General features: G+C 40.8%; 1 protein-coding gene across 7 annotated transcripts in view; it reads right to left on the reverse strand.

Moving 5' to 3' along the window:
- Nucleotides 1-4,940, reverse strand: part of akna (AT-hook transcription factor) — a 194,525-nt gene extending 189,585 nt beyond the window's left edge. For 5 of the 7 annotated variants that reach the window (XM_043720011.1, XM_043720006.1, XM_043720008.1 and 2 more), the window contains exon 1: nt 3,458-4,940. The gene's annotated coding sequence lies outside the window, so the exon portion shown is untranslated. The remainder of the gene's footprint in view (nt 1-3,457) is intronic. The other 2 variants (XM_043720010.1, XM_043720009.1) reach the window with 1 other exon arrangement.
- Between the last annotated feature and the right edge of the window lie 1,060 nt (nt 4,941-6,000).

Raw genomic sequence — 6,000 nt, forward strand, 5'->3', positions numbered from 1 at the left:
TTAGTAATTGCTCCGTACTGTATTCACCTCAACAATCCTTTCAATAATTTCTACACATCAGAAACCCAACTGCAACCACCAGGGCTGAATATCACTCTGTTCTTCCTCTACTTTCAAAATGAACTCCGTCGAGGGAGTTGTGTATGTGCAAGTCGAGGCATTGAGATGAAAAAGAATATTGTCCTCTGAACTGAGATGGCACTCACATAAATTCTGACAGATCAAGCAAAAAATCATTGTCTAGTAACCCTTGTGGTCAGAAGCCAATAATTCAAATTCTCTCCACGCAGAAGTATTTCATGTCTCGTTGACTGATCATCAAACGCTGATTTTTTTTTTGTGCTGAGTGCAGAAAAGATCTGAAATGGATTAGGCTTTTTATTTTAAAGAAATGATTATATGGTATGAGAGAAAGCACAGACGTTTCTCCAGGTTTAAAATCACAGTGTATTCTACTGGTGGAATTCAAAACCTTCAGTATACCTTTTTGAATTCAGACTACTAATTAATGTTGAAACCATTTTCACTATATACACATTTTCAAGTAAATCTCCAAGACAATACTTAGCCCCTCTACAATCAAGTTAAACATATAATATAAGCAGAACAGCACATCTGCGCTACCACTGGAGGCAAATGAAATTAGATTTGTTTTAAACCTTTAGACTGTATTCCGCCCATAAGGGATCCAATTACTTAAAAAGTCCCAACGTAAGTGGATGAATTCTTCAGCATTTGAATGAGTGAAAAGTATCTGGAAATGGAGCTGAATTATTCTGGAGCAAAGAGAATTGCTTATATGTTTAGCATCATAAGCATGACATGTAATTAAACAAGGGCTGAAGACATATACAGTAACAACGTTGATCCCACATATAAATTCTTCATTCTAAATGCAATGTTGAATTCAGGCAGTGTGGAGCTGTTTTAGAATTGAATTCAGTTAAAAAGGTTAAAGTTCATCAGCCCAATTTTAATAGTGAGCAAAAAGGTTTAAAGCGAGTTCTGTGGGAAACAGAGGTTTAAAAGCATAAAACTGGGATGAAATAAATGCAAAGGTGCTGATCCGACCAAGACTGCATGCTCGAACTGGCTTTGATGTCATTGCAGAACACTCATTTTGACAAATAAATCTAGTGACTTGAAAATGTGAAGCTCACTGGGATGAAGTATATCATTTTATCTGCTCGCAATAAAACATGGTATTCTCAAATAGGTGACACAATTCAGCAGATATCACAAGCTAGCAAAGTACTCTGCTGCTCATGCATATTGTACTTTAATAATCAATCAAAATGTATCATGTCCACCAGACTCTGCTCAAAAAATACTTAATCCATTCATTTTGCCAATTGTACCATCTATTTTACAGTATATTTCAAGTCTCCAATTAACTGATTTCTTTTCCTTTTCTGAGGGTGTACATTTGAACTGATCTGCAGCTGATGAAGCAAAGGTCACCTTCTGATGCTACTCAAGTGTGACATTAGAAGGCAAGTGACAGAAGCTTCTTCAATGAAGAGGTCAGCTCAACCACATTCAAACAGCCACGTACTCCTGCAGCAGTTTGAGTTGGGATTCTCGCTGAATTGTGTCCCTCCAGAATCTAATAGTGTTGAGGCCAGATGTAGTCATCTACCATAGTCCCTGCTCAGCATGTACACAGATTAATTGAACCCACAGCCTTCCTGATTTGTACCAGTTTATCTATTGCCATGTTGGCAGCATTACAATTGGTGACATTAGATTGGAGAACAGGAAATCTGTTCCATTCATAACTGTTCACAGGAGCAGTTCAGTGTTTAAAATCTCCTCTTCACAGACATTTCACTACAATGGAATGGATATTAGCAATTTCAATTATAATATTGATTAATGTAAATGATTTTTCAAACAGAAATTTAAAAACTAAAGAGGAACCAGTCCACCATGTAATTGTAAACTATGCTGGCTCCTTTTTTCTCCTGCCTGCTATTGGAGAAATATACTCTAACTGGGGTAGTCTCTTCCTCAGTGTGATTATAAGATGGCATATTTGGTTTCCAGTTTTGAATGAATAGCAATTTAGTTTTGATAAACGCTATGACAACCAAAACCATTCTCCTCATCCCTGCCACAAGCAATGAAATTTCGCCAGTGATTTCATTTGTTGTAACAGCCGATCCAATTCACACAGGTAATGGACTGGATTTTGCCAGCCCTATAGGAACAAAAGGAGAGATGGTTGGGAATGGGAGATGCATAAAGTGAGGTACAGTTGGTGGGATTGGTATGCCTGTCATATTCCTACCACCACAACAACTGAGAGTAGTCATGATTAGGAGATGCCGGTGTTGGACTGGGGTGCTCCGAAAGCTAGTGCTTCCAATTAAACCTGTTGGACTATAACCTGGTGTTGTGATTTTTAACTAGGCAATTGAGAGGTGAGTGGCCAACCTTTAAAAGAACTGTAACACCAATTGCAACTCATTTGTTGCATGATCCTCATAAAATGCCATTCAGAAACAGTTGAGTTGCAGTGCAGTCTCTGACCGTGAATTTCTGGTCCATCAGTGGCACTCTATCACAGGAATAAATCACCGTCCAATATCTCAGGCTGAAGCAGCCTATTCTCAACTTAAGTATCCTCTTGAACCAAGACTTGAGCTGCTGTTCCTTCACCAAAGCCTGCTTCCACCTTCAAACTTTTGCTTGAGCCTAAGTCAGATACTTTTACTGAAAGCTTTATGCATAACTAGCCCATCTCATTCTCAATAAATTTCAGCTTATTCAAAACTTAGCTGCCTGCATTGCACTTCAATGCCCTGTTCATGCATCATCTATGTCCTTAGTTGCAGGTCCCACAGAGCCTCAAATAGCAAAATCTTTGAATAAACATTTAACTTTCCCTGCAATACCTCTGATTTTCCCTCTCCTATTTTCTGCTTTATACTGATATCCTTATAAACCATTAATATATCTCCTTTGACTTTTTAAAAAATATAAAATCTCAGTCAACTGCTTTGGGATTGAATTCCTCTATTGAAATATGGTTGGAGAAAAGCAAAGTCTGGTTGGAGGTGATTGCATGGGCAATACACACAAGTTGATGCTGCCAGACCTGCTAGAGTTCCTCCAATCAGAAAGGTTAAACGAGGCTGAACTATTCTTCCTGAATCCGGACAGCAAGTGCAGCAGAATATTTACAACTTGCCCTGCGTCAAACGAGCCAACTCAGCAGAGATTGGAAATTGAATCTGTAACTCTTTGATTAACGTCCCATTCCACGGATGGCAGCGGAATTATGGCATACTTTGCCCTCTACTGGTTTGTACTTGTAATCATTAAGGACCCAGGAGAATAAAAACTAATTTCAACTGCCTATATTAAATGGGACGACAATGCGGATGAGGTCAGGAATCCTACTGGTTAGTTAACACTGGCGCTGTCTTGACAGGGCTGTCCAGTTTAAACTCACCTTGGCCTGTCTGGGATTTGAAGGGACTGCAGTACACGGCTGAGTGTCTCAGTAATATAAGGCGATGCTTGCATATCGCAGGAGATATACCAAGCTGTTCCTGAACTATTTATTCCGGCTCCTTCCGAACTTTTCGTGTAAGATTTCGAAGTTTTGACGAAAACAAACATAAATCACAAATGGTCAGAGAAACAAAACTGAAGGATTCCAGCAGAAGATGCAATGGGAAGTCCCTTTTTCTTAGGAAGGGAGTTCATCGGATGTGGAAAGATGTCCTTGTCTTTTTATTTGTTTTAGGCTTACGGCTTGGCGGTGAGTCTCACAAGAACAATCCCCGGAGAATCGGTGCTTAAAGCGACTGGATCGATGCTAACCCTCAGCAGCCTCCGGTAAAACAAAACCCGAGACAAAAGGGAAAAGCCTGAGGGCGCCGCTTCAATTTCAGGTCGGTTTCACTCCGGATTCCCGCGCCCAGCCTCACACATCCACGTTGGAAAAGTTTGCATCTGGTGCTGCTCACTCAGCTCCTGCCTGCCTGGGCGACTCCAAAAGCGAGGGAGATCTAAACCAAGAGTAAGCAGTGATTTTACAAAACATTACTGCAATTGTTTTACTCACCGGTTGTTGGGAAACTGCAGACAATCCTCCCATCTCAGCCTCAGCACTCGGTGAGGAGTTGGTTGAATTCTGACTTTGTTCCAAAGTAAACAACAAGTTTCCAAGTTGCAGCTCGTTATCATAATTTATGTTAATTATCCCCGTAAATTTGATTCCTAGGAATGCTATTGGTTAGTGCTCTACGATGGGGCGGGGCCAGGCTGCAGTCTTTTGTTACATTGACTCTCTCCAGGTAAAGGGCAATATTTTTGCTCAGTTCACTCTCCCTTAACAGAACCTGATAAGGGTCTGCTCAAAACCACACTGGAAATCTTAAATACAATTAAAGGCAGCATGCTGGAAATGGGAATGTCAGAATCTGAGAAGACCAGAGATGAGATCTGTTCAGATCGAAGGTCACCTTTCTCTTTCAGTATGAATGTTGTGCTTTCCTCCCACCCCTTCATTCTCCAGTTCTGATGAAAGGTCACCTTGACCTGAAACATTCATTCATGTTTCTCACCACTCAGGCTTCCAGACCTGCAGAGTATTCCCAGCATTTTCTGTCTTTATTTCAGATCTCCAGTGTTTTGCTTCTGTTTCAGGTCTGCATGAGTTTTCACCAGAAAAGTGAAGCTACCTTTCAGAGACGACAAGTTGACAAAAGATCACTGACCCGAAACACTTCCTCCACACAGGGTGCTGGATCAGAGTAAGGAATGTTACCCACTAACTAGAGTTATCACCTATAATTGGCATATTGAATCAATATGCCTCACAATGCAGGAGATGTGTCAAAAACCATTCAATTGTTACAAATAAATGTTTTAAAATCTGTATTTAGTATTCACAGTTATTAACAAAATACAAGGCAAGTACAGAAGTATGCAGGAAAATAATAAAGTCCATTCAAGTTTCATGTCTTTTCAGGAAATTTTTTTGCAACATTTTCCTGTATGCAAACACTCCCATCAGGTACTTGATGAATTGTGAGGTTTGGGTAAATTTTTTTTACCGTCCCATCATTTAAAATAAACGCACTGTGGGAAGTTTGTACAGCTTAAAATTTTCTCAAACCATTTGTTATTTGAAAGGTTAAGCTCAAAGTTTGGGAGAAGATTTGTAGCTTGGGTGCTCGTTGTTGTGGTTCTGTTCGCCGAGCTGGGAATTTGTGTTGCAGACATTTCGCCCCCTGTCTAGGTGACATCCTCAGTGCTTGGGAGCCTCCTGTGAAGCACTTCTGTGTTGTTTCCTCTGGCATTTATCGTGATTTGTATCTGCCGCTTCCAGTTGTCAGTTCCAGCTGTCCGCTGCAGTGGTCGGTATATTGGGTCCAGGTCGATGTATTGTTGATTGAATCAGTGGATGAGTGCCATTTCTCTAGGAATTCCCTGGCTGTTCTCTGTTTGGCTTGTCCTATAATAGTAGTGTTGCCCCAGTCGAACTCATGTTGCTTCTCATCTGAGTGTGTGGCTACTAAGGATAGCTGGTCATGTAGTTTCGTGGCTAGTTGGTGTTCATGGATGCGGACCATTAGCTGTCTTCCTGTTTGTTCTATGTAGTGTTTTGTGCAGTCCTTGCATGGGATTTTGTACACTACATTGGTTTTGCTCATGCTGGGTATCGGGTCCTTCGTCCTGGTGAGTTGTTGTCTGAGAATGGCAGTTGGTTTGTGTGCTGTTATGAGTCCTAGTGGTCGCAGTAGTCTGGTTGTCAGTTCAGAAATGTTTTTGATGTATGGTAGTGTGGCTAGTCCTTTGGGGGTTGTGGCATGTCCTCGTTCCGTTGTTTTTCCCTTAGGCATCTGTTGATGAAATTGCGTGGGTATCCGTTTTTTAGCGAATACATTGTATAAGTGTTCTTCTTCCTCTTTTTGCAGTTCTGGTGTACTGCAGTGTGTTGTGGCTCTTTTGAATAGTGTCTTGATGCAACTTCTTTTGTGTGTG

Source organism: Chiloscyllium plagiosum, chromosome 30 (genome assembly GCF_004010195.1).
Source record: "Chiloscyllium plagiosum isolate BGI_BamShark_2017 chromosome 30, ASM401019v2, whole genome shotgun sequence".
NCBI lineage: Eukaryota > Metazoa > Chordata > Chondrichthyes > Orectolobiformes > Hemiscylliidae > Chiloscyllium > Chiloscyllium plagiosum.